Below are 16,008 nucleotides of genomic sequence, written 5' to 3'. Positions count from 1 at the left end.
AGACCTAGAAAAGGATAGTACCACCGGCTTTGTCAAATGATAGACAAGGATAGCAAAACCAAAGTTGATCAAATTCTGTCATTATAACGTGGACCTCACTATAGGTTCTCAACTAGGGATGTCAATCCCGGGACTGATTTCCAATCCCGGTATTTCGGGACTATCCAATATCAATCCCGGGATCCCTGACTGATCCGGGATTGGCAAAAATCAGTTTAATGCATTTTTAACCAATTGTACCTCCTCAATTACATGTTCAGTATAAATGTTCAGTAACAGTGTGTGGAGATGAAAAAGAGTCCATTAAAAAAAAAAAAAACTTGAGAATAATATTTAAATTGAACATTCTATTTCCATAAAATAATGTTTTCAAGATTAGGAGTAACTGTTTTATTTCATGTCCTACCTTATATTTGCTGTATCCTAGATGATAGTGAGAACTGAGGAAAGCAAGATAACTCATCAGAGTCTTTTTTATGTAGAACAAATGCATTTCTATCCTACATCAGGACGGGATAGAGCTCACACTTCAATTACGTCAAATACTGTAAAGTGAATTAATATCACTTGAATTATCAATATTAATAATAAAATAGAATACTTTTTGTAAGACCGTAACGTCATACCGACCAAACAACGCGAAAGCTGAACCACTACACTACTAAATGAAATTTCGTAGAGCCAACTATAATATTTACTTCAACTAGATAATTCTACTTATGATAGAGAGAGAGAGAGAAGAGGAGAGGAATAATTAGACAGAGAGTGAATCGTAAGTGCTTTTTTATTTCTGATTTCTGAAGTCTTTTCAAAGTTCGGAATGCATTTCAAGGAAATGTCATCAGCACTATTGCAAATATTGCGCCGTCTAGACTGGTAATTGTGGTGCTGTGTAAACAGAAACAAGTTTAGAGACATAAAAACCGATCAACAACCATTCTGCCAATTATGCGAACTGATAATGCGCAATAAACGCAATAATATTTTCCTACAGTTACCTTAAAAAGTGACCATTCCTGCACTGATTACAGAACGCAAAGAATCACTTTTCCGCTCCAGTGTGCAAAGTATTACTTTGTGTACTCCAGATTTGCAACATGGCAACACAAAATAGTTGGTGGGTTATATGGAGGATTAGTGCACAAACAAAAATTAAGTTAGTAACAATGACTGTGGTTAGATTTAGATAAGAGTCATTTCAATGGCTACCCTACATTTATGATAAAATCCTAATCTAGAAATCCAAAACAAGAATAATGTTCATCTAAATCATAATTAAATAATCATCATTTACAAATTATCATTATTTAATAATAAATAATAGTTCATTTCTATTGATAATTATTATTTCAACTGCAAGCAATGAGAAAAGTAGCAAATATTCATTATAAAATTCGAATTCTGAGGTTAAATGATTACCGTTGGATATCCATATAAATAAAAATAATAAAAAACATAAGAATACTACAATAATATTCTCTGTTGTCTAGGTTTTTTATAAAAAAAATTCAGTTTACTTTGAGCATTTTTCTCGGTAATTTGAGCAGAAGTCTAAATTTCTGAATCCTGTTTCAGTACTTTTCAGCTGGATGAAACAAACTTAGGTACGATTCTTCCCGCTAGGTTGCGCGCTTGTCGGTTCAGCCATCTTGCAGCCATCCCAATCAGCTGTTAGTGTGTATTTTGAATGCGAATACTTTGTTCTATCTGTTTTTTTCTGATTCTTGAATGAATAAAATGAGAATTTTGGCTGAGAATTTTCAACTTCAATTGGATTATTAATTTTTAAATGAATAAAGGTTGTTATTAATAACAGCATCACACAGACAAACATTTGATGGATTTCAGCCATCATTTTACCCATATTCAATAGTAACTGTAGGAAAAGTTTAATGTGAAATACGTGAGCAAAGTTCCTCTGCTGCTCTCAAGAAACCACGTTTCTTTCGGTGCAGCAAACTGTCACTTTGCGCACTAGTTGCACAAATAACTATTTCAGTGTTTTTTTTAAAACACTTGATTAAAGTAAAAAAAATTGAACTCTTCTTTGAACGCGGCTTTTAGTGTTGATGGGACTGGTAAAATACCAATAATTTCATCATATTTCTATTTGAATCCTTGTATGATTCAAATAATTCTTGATTATTGTATGATTCATACAGTTCACAATTTTATGCTTATTTATTTGTTTCCATTTTCAATAATCAATTATTTTTGTTTCTCTTATTGAATATATCTATTGTTTTTTTACTTGTTGAATTTATCACAAATGTAAACTTTAAAGTATAAATAAAGGTACCTTTATTTATAATCGCCTATCTATACTTTGAAGTTTACATAGTGATATAATCATCAAGTGAAAGAATAATGGATATATCCAATAAAGAAAAACAAGAATAATTGATTAATTAAAATAGAAACGAATAAATAAGCATAAAATTGTGAACTGTATGAATCATACAATCGTCACTAACATGAGATTTAAAAATATTTCTACTTTAAAGTTTACATGTGTGATATATAATAATATCTATATTTGAATTGAAATGTTGATATATTATTGGATGAGGTTGTCCTTTGTATCTACTGTACATGGTAAGCCTTATCTACACCAAGTGCGCAGCGCAATGCAAAATGTTACTGTGAAAACGACATTATAAACAATCAAGTACAGCAGTACCTACGAAGGCTAGTCAATATGCAAGTTTATTACCTTGGCCAATAAGAGTAATAGGGTTTTTGAAACTCAATTATTATTGTAAGTTTTTATGTAAATCCTCAGTAAATTCTATACATACTTGGATAGGAAGATAATATATTTGGAAGGGAAGATATTGTACGTTTCATCAAGTCGCAACGGATACGCTGGCTTGGACATGAGAGGGAGAATAGAGAAAGGTTGCCAATGGAGGCAAGAATTGAAGGCACAAGAAGACGGAGACCAAGGAGAAGGTGGCTGGAAGATGTGGAGAGAGATCTGCGTGTTGGGAATTAGGGGATGGAAGAGAGTTGCTGGTGATAGAGACAGATGGAATGGAATTGTCATGGAAGCCAAGGTCCACATAGGACTGTAGTGCTAAAGGAAGAAATTCTATACATGAAGATAATACTAAAAGTTGTTGAATGTCAAAATTTGAGGCTCCATTTTTATTTATATAGATTATGGGTAACTATAAATGAAACAGCTCAATTATTGAATATCTGAAATTTATTGCAAATGCTCTCTATAACAACATCAATCAACTTAATTTATATTCATTTAGAAAAGAAACTCACTTTATCAATAATTACATTAGTAAGTATATCTTGTTTATTAAAAACCAAACATAGAATCTTATTTATCTCTTTTCTGTATAGGGCTACTTTTATAGAAATAGAAAGAAAAATAAAAATCTTAGTACCCTTTTTGAAATATTTCAATATTTGAAGATATACCCTTCAAAAAGGGTACTAAGATTTTTATTTTTCTTTCTATTTCCAAATATAGAAGCTTATTTTATAAAACGACATTATAGTAAGTTACCCTTTCTTTGAAAAGTTTTTAACATAAAATAATAGATTAAAAACACACTACAACTACTAGTTTCAATGTTTCACATAATCTTCATAAGAACATTATTATATCGTTTACATATCTGTACTAATTGACCGAGCGAAGTGAGGTCTAAGATTCAAGTCGACGGTTTGGCATTTCTCTTAATGTTTAAATGTTGCGCATTTACGGCGAAACGCGGTAATAGTTTTTCATGAAATTTGACAGGTATGTTCCTTTTTTAATTGCGCGTCGACGTATATACAAGGTTTTTGGAAATTTTGCAATTCAAGGATAATATAAAAGGAAAAAGGAGCCTCCTTCATACGCCAATATTAGAGTAAAAATCAGACTATAGAATTATTCATCATAAATCAGCTGACAAGTGATTACACAGATGTGTGGAGAAGCCAGTCTATTCACTACCTCCGTAAACAGAGGTAGTGTTACGGAGGTAGTGGTCTATTGCTGTATTTCCATAAAGTCTATAGTTTCAATCAGTTACTTGTGGATGAGAATACTGCGTGAGGTCTACTGTTCACAGAACTACTAGTATAATAACAAATCACAGTTGCTTCCTTGTTTGTACTACATGATATATGAAAAAAATATCGCAACCACCCAGGCATATATATGGACTGTCATGGACAAGATTACAAGTTGAAGAAAAAAATCATATATCACATTCAATGAGATCTCTGTTGAACCCTGCACACACACACCGCATCGATTTTTGTTTGATATTTTGCCGTCCTTATAAATTCTATATGATTAAACAGATGATATATGTCAAGTTCCATTTAATCAGATAGAATTCATAAAGACGGCAAAATATCGTACAAACAAAAATCGATGTTTGTGTGCAGGGCTTTTCATTGAATTCTCAATTCACAGATTGCCGTAGTAGACCTCACGCAGTTTTCTCATCCACAAGTATCTGATGTCACCTGTTCTATTTGATTTAGTTGAGTCGCAATTCACAGTTGAATCATAATTTACTCTTAAAAACTGTAATTTGTTTTCTCCAAGATCAAAAACTCACTTATGTTAATAAACTCAGTTCACCTTTGAATTTGTATCCCATATGATAATTTATCCAGTTCCGCGGTAATCTTTCCATCGAATAAAAATCTTTCTCAACTAATTTAAAATTAATTTTTCAATCAAGAATATTATAGTTTCTCCAGCATTATTTAGTTCATTTATAAATTTTTCATTTTATTTTCAATCACCTATTGAATTTCTTTTTCAAATGTGGGAATATTGATACTGATGGGCACGCATCATAAAAAATATTGAAACCCTACCTTATAGAAATAGACACGGCCAGACATCTGTCTAATGCATGCAATGAATAATCCACTTGTCAGCTGATTGATTATGAATAATTCTATAGTCTGATTAATCCTATCTTCAAAGTAGATGATATAATATATAGTGATATCAGAGTATGGAGGAATTCCTTTTCTTTCCATATTATCATTAAAATTCAATTTTTTGATATGTGTATACATCGACGCGCAGTTGAAAAAGGAATATTCCTGCCAAATCTCATAGAATTCTATCAACGCGTTTGACCGTAATCGCGTTACATACAGACAGACAAAAGAAAATCCGAGTTAAAACATAGACCTCACTACGTTCGGTCAGTTATCTGCTTCCATTTGATATAAGAAATACCCAGTCTGAATCCATTTTATGAAAAAGTTGAATACTGACTGGCTAGTGATGTCTTTTTCAATCCTGATGTTTATTGAAGTTTTTGTAATATTTTGAATATACCGAACATCAATGTCATGTATTTGTTTTAATTACCCATGACAATAAATTATAAATGATTAATCAAAAATGTGGTAGATTCACATATATAAATACCTACACATTACCCAGCGAATCAAGACTAATTTCCTAACTTAAGAGAATTCATATCTATGGCATGGAGCAGGATCTCACCAAGGACACTATCATATTCAGAAATCTACAGAAAGTGAGAGCTCCACAAGTGTATCTAGACCTAGGCAAGGATGGTGAAACCAGGTTAAGGCTATTCCTCATGAAAATATATTTGCCAAAGATTAAATACTACATTTGCATAATTATTGAGATTGAATATTTTGTTAATTGATTATAATTCTACATGGTTAGAAAAGGATCTGTAAATGTTGCAGAATTAGAAAAGGATAGAGCGTTCTGCTTTGAAGTATGATACACAAGGAAAGCAGCACCAATGTTAATCAAATACTGCCATTATAACGTGGACCTGTAATTTGGGGAATATTGAGAGGTTTGTATTGTAGTTTTTTTGTGCCTTTCTTTCAGGTTGTTGAACTGATCAAAATTGGACTAAATTTTTTCAATATGAACTCACGTGAACCTTGTTCTTGATAATTGAATAATTTATTCATGCACAAGTAAGCACCTAAATTTTGTGTTGCCATAAAAGATATGCTAACTTGCTTCTTATCCATCCAAATTATTGTAGTCTTCTAGCATTTCCATAGTACTGGCTTGAATTTCGTAATGAAATTAATGTAAACGTATTTAGAAATGTATTTGAACCGTGTGACCCCACGACGTGTTAACCTGAAATTATTAGGCCGGGCGCTCCACGTGTTTTCTTGCAAATCGGAGAATTTGAGTGGAAGAGCGGCAGTTCTAATCGAGTCGTCACCGCGAGAAGAGCTGATGTAGTCGCAGAACAAGTCTCGGTCTCTAATTTAGGCTTCGGCCTAATTAGATGAAAAATCTCCTTATTATTTTATTTTGTATAAATTAAAAGCATGTAGTCTGAAATATAGTACCGTAGTTGAAATGTAAGCGTGAGTGATAGTGAGTGCTGATTTATTTGTTAAATTTTCAATTAAATGGTGAGTGCCAAAATTATTTTATTAAGCTCAAATAGATTGACCAGATAAATTGACCGAGGCCCTAAATTTATTGTAGAGTGAGTTAGCAAATTCTTGACTAAATATCAATTATGAATAATTACGATAAAGTAGTAATTTGAGAAATATTATTTGAAATTAAATTTTTTAATGTTGTAATATTGAAACAAGTAATTGAATAAATAACCGTATTGATTACAGTGAATATTATAATTCGATGTAACAGAATTTTAAAGATGACCGATAATTGTATAATTCAACTAATAAATTAATATCAGTACCGTAGCATTTATACAAAATCTTTTATTTTACGTTCCCGGCTCGTGATAAAGTTACTTAGTTGCTAAAGCAGGTGCTGTTAATAAATAGTGAAGATCTTGGCATTTGCATGAACGAGTCCATCTAAAGCTCCCAACCGTGGATTCAAATAATTCAAACAGTTGAGTGGAGATTTTTAAAGTAATAATTATATATTTTTTCCCTTGTTATAAAATTAGGGTACTAACAAAGTCCCTGGCCTCCCACCCGTTACAACAATGACAGGGGTGGGGTAGTGTTATAGATACCTCCACCCGTTACAATATTGTCAGGTGTGGTGAGTTAGTGTTATTAATATCTCCACCCGTTACAGACCTCACTTTAGGAGAGCTAATGAGGGAAAGCAGAGGATCAAGCTGTATGACGTTGAGTTGATGGTGGGGCAAAAAATAAAAATGATACTATTTTATCAAATGACTTGATAATTTTATTGTGGATGATGACCATGTCAATCAAATCAAAAGTTCTTTATTGGTTCTTCAACAACAATAAATATTGAAAAAAAACGTGTTATTGGAAAAGGACATTGAAAGACTTACCACAGAAAACAACAATATACAACAACGATAAAAGTGAAAATTTGACCGTAGTTCTACACAAAATATCCGATGCAGTAGGATTTGAACTGGAAGAACATATGCTAGGAAACAATCACAGGAACCCCGCAATCGTTAATTCGTATCAATCACCAAGTGATCAACTCATTAAATATCGACTTATCATAGTGAAATTCTGTGGTCATTTGTATAAGGAAAAGTTTTTGAACTGTAAGAAAAACAAAGGGGATCTGACACTGTCCGAAATAGGGTGGTCGGGTAACAAATTAAAGGTATTTATCAACGAAACAATGTCCCCGTTCAATCGCACACTGTTCAGGTCTGCCAAATCTATGCAGAAGGACGGTAAATTGAAATTTGTCTGATTCAGAAATGGGCGTATATCTATAGTGAGGTCCACGTTATAAATGACAGTATTTGATCAACTTTGGTTTTGCTATCCTTGTCTATCATTCGACAAAGCCGGTGGTACTATCTTTTTCTAGGTCCATAACGGTGCCAATTATGTTTTTGACAGTGTAGAAATATGATTAATTAATGCAGAGAATCGGCATCACTATTCTTCTATCTTCATCCACTGTCATTATAACGTGGACCTCACTATATGTCAGACAGGACTTGAACTCTAGACCACAGTCTATAGTCACGATAAAGGATCTCGTTCATCAAATATAGTCCTGACTACAAGAAAAAACTAATTAATAGGAGAGACTTTTCAAATGTATTTTTTTTTAAATTTACTTTTTTCATAACGCTTAGCAGCTTCTTGGAAGGTTTGTTACGATGGATACGATTTATTTTTTCTTACCAATTACATAGAATGGACTCTTTCAATATTGTTCAAGTGTATTTTCAATGGACTATCTAATACTTAATTTCTATCAACAGTATGGACAATAAACTAGGCTGAATTTAGTGTGAATGGACTCAATCATAATATTATTATACATTCAATCTTAGTTGTATCCAGTATTTGGAGTACATAATACTTCAATTTAATAGTCTCTTCAAATTCAAAGAAATAGCCTATTTTACTTACAAGTTCATGTTGATTGACTTCTAATTAACAATATTTTTTACACTCAGTTTCAGTACTAAGATAAGATTTTTATTTCTGTTTATTTTTATTATTAATATGTTAGTAGCCTCACAAGAGACGGTTTGGCTTTCGTGTACGTGGCTAATGAATGCTAATCAACTGATCATCTTATTCACTTCGATCATTATTATCTTATCTCCTTCACTCTCTATTTCATTTCATCATGTATTCTCTATTTCAGTTTTTATATATTTGTTTAATGCCTCGGAACTAGGCACATCTATTCACTTCAGAATAGACGCTAAAGCTAAAAGTGTTTTAAAAAATTATTTAGTTCTTTTCTTTCTTTAAAAAGGTTTTTTTTGTTCTCAAAGTATCTCAAAGTTTATCTTTTGCTATTTTGTAATTAATGAATCTTGAAGGGATTGAAGATCCAATCATATACGGCAATGATAAGGAAACAATTGAAGTTAACGATTTATTTTCTTTTTATCCATGTAATTATCACGAACAGACGGGTACATTTTTCAACATTGTACACATGAACATACGTAGTATAGCCAAAAACTTTGATGCGTTTCTTTATTATATGAGCAACAGTAATGTTAAATTTGATATTATAGTTTTGACAGAGACTTGGGTTCATAGTTCTTCTGCTTTCAACTTCAATATTGATGGATATTCCGTTGTCAATCAAAACAATAGATTCACGAAATGTGATGGCCAATGTGTTTTCGTAAATAACGATATTAAATTCAGTAGAATTGATATCACAATAGACTTTACAAACACAATCTGTCTGGATTTTGAATTTGATAGCAAATTGTACAAATTGTTTGCTCTTTATCGATCTCCGTCCTTAGCTGTTAATAGTTTTCTTATCAGTTTGGATTCATATCTGCAGTCTTATTACGGCCAGACAGTTCCGTCACCTTGATAGGAGACATAAATATAAATATTCTCGACAATGATAATTTAAGTAATGAATATCTAGGTGTCGTGCAACTGAATGGATTCAAGTCATCTATAAATAAATCCACTCGAGCTCTAAACTATAGCAGCAGCTGCATTGATCACATATTTTTCAAAACAAGATCCGTTAAAAAGAGTGATACATTTGCAACTATTATAAAATCTACTATTACTGACCACTACTGTACCTCATTCCATATAAATTGCCTTTCTAATTCTATCCAAAATCCACCTGTTAAAAATACCTTTATGAAAATAAACTACGAGACATTGAAGAATGAGTTAGTGGGAGAAAATTGGAATTGTTTAAATATGATACACTCTGAGGGCATTGAGAAATTGGTAGATGTTTTTATTGACAAATTAACCTATTACATAGATAGACACACTGATATCATACACATATCACATAAGAAAAGGCCATTAAAAAAATGGATTACACAGAGTATGGTGAGTGCAATGCGCAAAAGAGATAGAATGGTCCAAAAACTGAAAAAGCAGCCTTTCAATACAGTTCTGAAAAATCATTATAAGAATTACAGAAACACCTTAAATAACATTGTTAGAAATGCAAAAATTGAATATTTTAATAATAAGTTTGAATTGAACAAAAGTAATACAAAAGAGACATGGGAAAATATTAGAGAAATTTTAGAAATAGAAAAAAACTCAAAGATAGAACCAAAAATAGATGCTGAAATATTTAATGATTATTTTGTAAATGTTGGGAAAAAATATGCAGAAGCACTAGATAACAATAGTAGTACATCTTCCCTACGATCATTATCCATACCTCCTGTAAATAGTCTCTATCTACATCCAACAAATGCTGTTGAAATTTCACTCACGATAAATTCCCTAAAAAATGATGCTTCACCTGAAGAGGATAAATTCACTGGTCGCTGCCTGAAACAGATCTCCCCTTATATTGCTGGCCCACTTGAAATAATAATAAATAGATGTTTAGTGAGGGTTACTTTCCAAAACGTTTTAAAATAGCCAAAATAATATTAATCCATAAAATAGGCGATAAGACCAATCCAGCAAATTATAGACCAATTAGCCTACTTAGCAATTTTGCTAAAATAATAGAAAGACTGATTAAAAAAAGATTGGTTGACTTCCTAAATAAAAATAATTTAATTGCAAAAAATCAGTATGGTTTCCAGTCTGGTAAATCAACCAAAGATGCTGTTATGGTATTGATTGATTCAGTTAACAGGAATTTCAATAAGAACATTAAAACACTGTCTGTTTTCCTAGACTTGGCCAAAGCTTTTGATACCATACCTACTCATTCGACATATATAGATAAGCTCAATGGATGTGGTATCCGTGGAGTGGCAAAAAAGTTGATTACCAGCTATCTGCAGGATAGATCACAAACTATGACCTTTAACAATAATACTGATACAAGAATTCTAACAAGTTTTCGTCTTCCTCAAGGAACGGTCTTATCGCCAATATTATTCTTGATTTATTTGAATGATCTTCTCAAATTAAATATCCCGAATTCCACCAAGATATCTTTTGCTGATGATACAGTATTGTTATTTACTGGATCATCATGGAAAGACGCATATGAAAACGCAAATGAAGGATTAAGCATTGCTAAGCGATGGTTTGATGAGCATACTCTCACATTAAATTCAAATAAGACAAAATTTATTGCTTTTACTCCAACAAAAACTGGTGAACCACCTATTGAATTAGATATAAAAATGCACAACTATGACTCTCATATCGTCTCTAGACCCAATAATTGTATCTGTGGAACAATCGAAAAAGTAAATTTTCTAAAATATCTTGGAATAATAGTTGACAGTCACTTGTAATGGAACTTTCATGTACAACACATAATATCTAAATTAAAATACTAATATACATTTTCTATAAAATTAATACTCTAAAGGATATCAAAATCATAAGAGCATATATCATGCATACGCTCACTCCTTGTTCCAATATGGAATAGAATTATGGGGGGGTACCTTTGACAGGCACTTTAATAGAATATTTACCCTGCAAAAGCATTTAATTAGAGCCGCTCTAAAACGGCCTAGACTGTATCCAAGCAGGAATTTGTTTGTTGAATTTGGGGTTCCAACGCTACGACAGGTCTTTGTAGGGAAAATCATTACACATGCCAATAGAAATAAGCAGCATCTTACTTTGAATACACATTTACACAACCTTCGTCCGTCTGTACTCAATCCTTATACTCGAAACTTTACAAGATTAACTATAAATAAACATCAATTAATTCACATACTTCATGGAATACTTTGCTAATATAGTCCCATATCACTTCATAAACAATAGAATAACAAGAAAACTAAGTAGTGAAATAGAAGAGTGGGTAAAAGCTAGAGTTTATTACAAGATAAGTGTATGAAATGATAATTTTGTAATAACTGTGAGATCATAGTGTATAATCCGTCTGTTATAGTACGTTTTTTTTTTGATTCTGTACGATGGGTATTATAGTATATATCCACTTTTAGTCTTGATTAATGTTATAATATTTGTAATTTTCAATCGCACTCACTGCTGGCGAACAAGTTCCACTTATGCCGGTAGTGCCTTTTTGAATAAATTTATTTACTTATAATATTATTTATAGTATCTATCATATTTTTAATGTAAGTACTGATTGTAAAATGTTATGGCAAATAAACCAATTTCAATTTCAGTAAAAGTAGATGATGAATAAGTGGAATAAGGGTGAAAGAGAGAAAGAATGAAAAGAGAAAGAAAGAGAGATGGCAAACATACTATCGAAACAAAGATAAGTCACTCAAAAAGTATGTCCTCGATTCTACTGGTAATTATCCAATCAATAGTTCTTTTTTAAGCAATGTTAAAACTCAATTTGCATCATCCTTGATCTTTGAACTTAGCGCGTTGCCAGTATAGCCAACGTTTGGCAGATTTAGTCTGCATTGTTTTCAATATTTGTATCTTTGTAATAATTTCAATTTGTTGTCTAGTATTAGTTGATTAATTTCAAATTTGTCCTTTTTCACTTGCTTTTGAATAATATTTGTATTTTGTATCTTTATTCTTGCATTTCTCACTTGCTGAAACCGTTGTAGGTAGGTTTTGCTCCACTCGGTTTGTGTAGCGCTGGTGTGCTGTTTTTTTTGTTTTCAACTCGATTCCGGAATGTGGGAATTGGCCAGCTCTTGTTTCAAGTTTCGAATTTGAACTTATTCCAGCTGAATATTCAGTACTTTCATGTTTCATTGGCATATTTGTGATAAATATTGGCCTAATTCAATCAAACAACTTGTATGTCTTCACGGATTGTGTTTGAATCTCAAACTTCTGGTAGGTGTAACCTCACTTTCAATTTGAACACGCTTTTCTGAACTCAATTTTTAGAATTTAGTTTAGAGCTCTTTCCAATTTTACATTGTTCATCTATTTCAATCCTTTTTAAAAGATGTCAATTTAGAATTTTGATTCTATTGCATTTCTGCAAAATTCCAAGATCATCAAGATTGCTTGATGTTTCTACAAATCTTTATTTCATATTATTGTTTTCAAACTCTTTGTACTCTGAACTCTGTGTAGTTCAGAGCGCTGTTGCTACAGTCAACATATTTTCTTACCGTAGGGTATTTTCTTTTTCTCTGTCCACAGTTTGGATTTTGGGAAACTCAATCAATCTCTCTCTACATCTCTCGAATCAATCTGCTACCGAATCTGTTCTACAATTCTACCTACGATCGAATCTACCGATAAAGGTCTGCAGTCTCTATTGACAGTCGAAATTGCATCCACTTTGGGGTTCCATATACCTCCCACTCACTTGGTCGACTGTGCAATTTAGCATTCCACTTTGGGGTTACATATACCCTCCCACTCTCTGGCCGGTATGGTGATGATGATTTCCATTGCCGAGCATTTCTTACAAATGCCTACAATCTTCGACAGCTTTCGACATCCTCAAGATATTCAGGTTGAGTAATTGTATATTCATCATAAAATTTGTAATATCATCCATTCTTTTTCATTCATCTGTCTATTTTCATTCATTCATTATCATTCATACTGCTATTGTTCATTTACTTATATAGATTTATCTTACTTATGAGCTGTGCCTACAAAGGCAATCAAAGAGTTTGTCATTTCAGGACATTGAATAATATTCAAAATTTTGAATACAAAATCATTTTATTTTTTGAATTTGTTTTTTCACAATTTAAAAGTTTTTACAATTGACATCACATTCAACTTATGTATTTTGAAACTTACATCACAATTAATTCAACAATAAAAATAACAATTATTCACTATTTGATTTTGCAATTATTCGCATTACCTATTGTTTTGGTAGGACGAGTTGTATTCAGGACTCAGCCTACCTGGTCCACTATTAATTTTGCTACCAGAAAAGTTATTTTGATAGATATTAGAAGTATATTTATCAAGCACTGTAACAGAATTTTGATTAATAAGCTCCATAAGGTAATCTGGAATTTTATTGATTAATTTATTAGCTAGGTAAAAGTATTGTCTCCGTCAAACATTAAGATCCATTCTTATATTTTCAAACCTATTTCTGGAAGGTCGTGAATTGAGGTTTGATTCACGGAATAGAAAAATGTCTTTATTATTTCTTGATGAAAATTATGAGGTTTTTAATACATAATTGACGGACTGTTAACACTTTAAACTCGTTGAATAAATATTCAGTTGGATAAAGATGAGGTTTACCTAAAATAGTTTTAATAAATGTGAGCAGGTAATGCTTGTGAGTAGGTAATCAAAAGTGCGAGGTTGATTTCATAAGGCTGGCCACTAACGGTAAAACATGCATGATAAACATATTATCATAGATTTTTATGTCATCACAGCAAAAGTCTTCCAGCGAAATTTGTTGAGGTTAGGTTTTTGCATCTCCAAATTTATGTTGTTTCTTTTTCTTTGCTGCACTATTTGAGTTTAAGTTTTCATTTACCTAAAAAAAAAAAAAAACAGGTCAGGTGACCTTTGGTGACCGGTAGGGGTCACTAAGAGGACGAACCGAACACCACTTGATCTGGAGGCAGACCGGAATCAGTGACAAAGGCTCGTCTGGAAGACACTAGGAGACCATTTCTGACAAGTTTTGACCTGTTGCCATGCACTGTAATGACGGTGATGACTGCCACTATCCTCCCACCACTCCTAGCGACTTCCCTCCCTCCAGGTATTGCCAAAGCATGGCCTATCACCTCTCAGAAAGGAAAGAATTTCAGTGTTGTGAGATGACAACCGTGGTGTATGTGAAGGACACCCATCACAGCGAGGAGCCCAGCCGTCCCCAACCACCCGCCGGAACACACCACACTGTGAGCAGCAACCGCTACTCCGCCCCTCAACAGACGCCAGCCCAGGGCGACCCTGGCAATTTAAATAGAGGAGTGGGGAGGTGTGAGCCGATACTTACTCAGAACCTCAAAAAATGTTGTTTGTCGCCTTTAGCTGTGATGACACGACAATGTATGGACGACATTTGTGTGTACACACATGTTCAACACACTTGTCCTGTTATTAGTTAGTGACCACCTTACTAGGAAACACAGTAAAATGAATTTGAATGAGCACATGTTAAGTCAAAAATTTTCAGCTAGTAGTTGTTTCTCCTTTATGATGTGTTCTTATATGTTTTTTCAAATTACTTGATTGAGCACATTTATAGTCACAATACTCGCAGCTGAAAGGTGTTTCTCCTGTATGTGTTCTGATATGTGATTTCAAATGACTTGATCGAGCACATTTATAGTCGCAATACTTGCAGCTGAAAGGTTTTTCTCCTGTATGTGTTCTGATATGTGATTTCAAATGACTTGATTGAGCACATTTATAGTCACAATACTCGCAGCTGAAAGGTGTTTCTCCTGTATGTGTTCTGATATGTAATTTCAAACTACTTGATCGAGCACATTTATAGTCACAATACTCGCAGCTGAAAGGTGTTTCTCCTGTATGTGTTCTGATATGTGATTTCAAAGTACTTGATCGAGCACATTTATAGTCACAATACTCGCAGCTAAAAGGTGTTTCTCCTGTATGTGTTCTGATATGTGATTTCAAAGAAGCAGATTGAGCACATTTATAGTCACAATACTCGCAGCTGAAAGGTGTTTCTCCTGTATGTGTTCTGATATGTGATTTCAAAGTACTTGATTGAGCACATTTATAGTCACAATACTCGCAGCTAAAAGGTGTTTCTCCTGTATGTGTTCTGATATGTGATTTCAAAGAAGCAGATTGAGCACATTTATAGTCACAATACTCGCAGCTAAAAGGTGTTTCTCCTGTATGTGTTCTGATATGTTTCTTCAAACTCCCAAATTGAACAAATTTATAGTCACAATACTCGCAGCTGAAAGGTGTTTCTCCTGTATGTGTTCTGATATGTGATTTCAAAGTACTTGATCCAGTACATTTATAGTCGCAATACTTGCAGCTGAAAGGTCTTTCTCCTGTATGTGTTCTGATATGTGATTTCAAATTACTTGATCGAGCACATTTATAGTCACAATACTCGCAGCTTAAAGGTGTTTCTCCTGTATGTGTCCTGATATGTAATTTCAAAGTACTTGATCCAGCACATTTATAGTCACAATACTCGCAGCTGAAAGGTGTTTCTCTGTATGTGTTCTGATATGTGATTTCAAAGTACTTGATCGAGCACATTTATAGTCACAATAC

Source organism: Nilaparvata lugens, chromosome 1, assembly GCF_014356525.2.
Source record: "Nilaparvata lugens isolate BPH chromosome 1, ASM1435652v1, whole genome shotgun sequence".
Taxonomy (NCBI): Eukaryota; Metazoa; Arthropoda; class Insecta; order Hemiptera; family Delphacidae; genus Nilaparvata; species Nilaparvata lugens.
Note: the sequence above shows the minus strand (reverse complement) of the source record.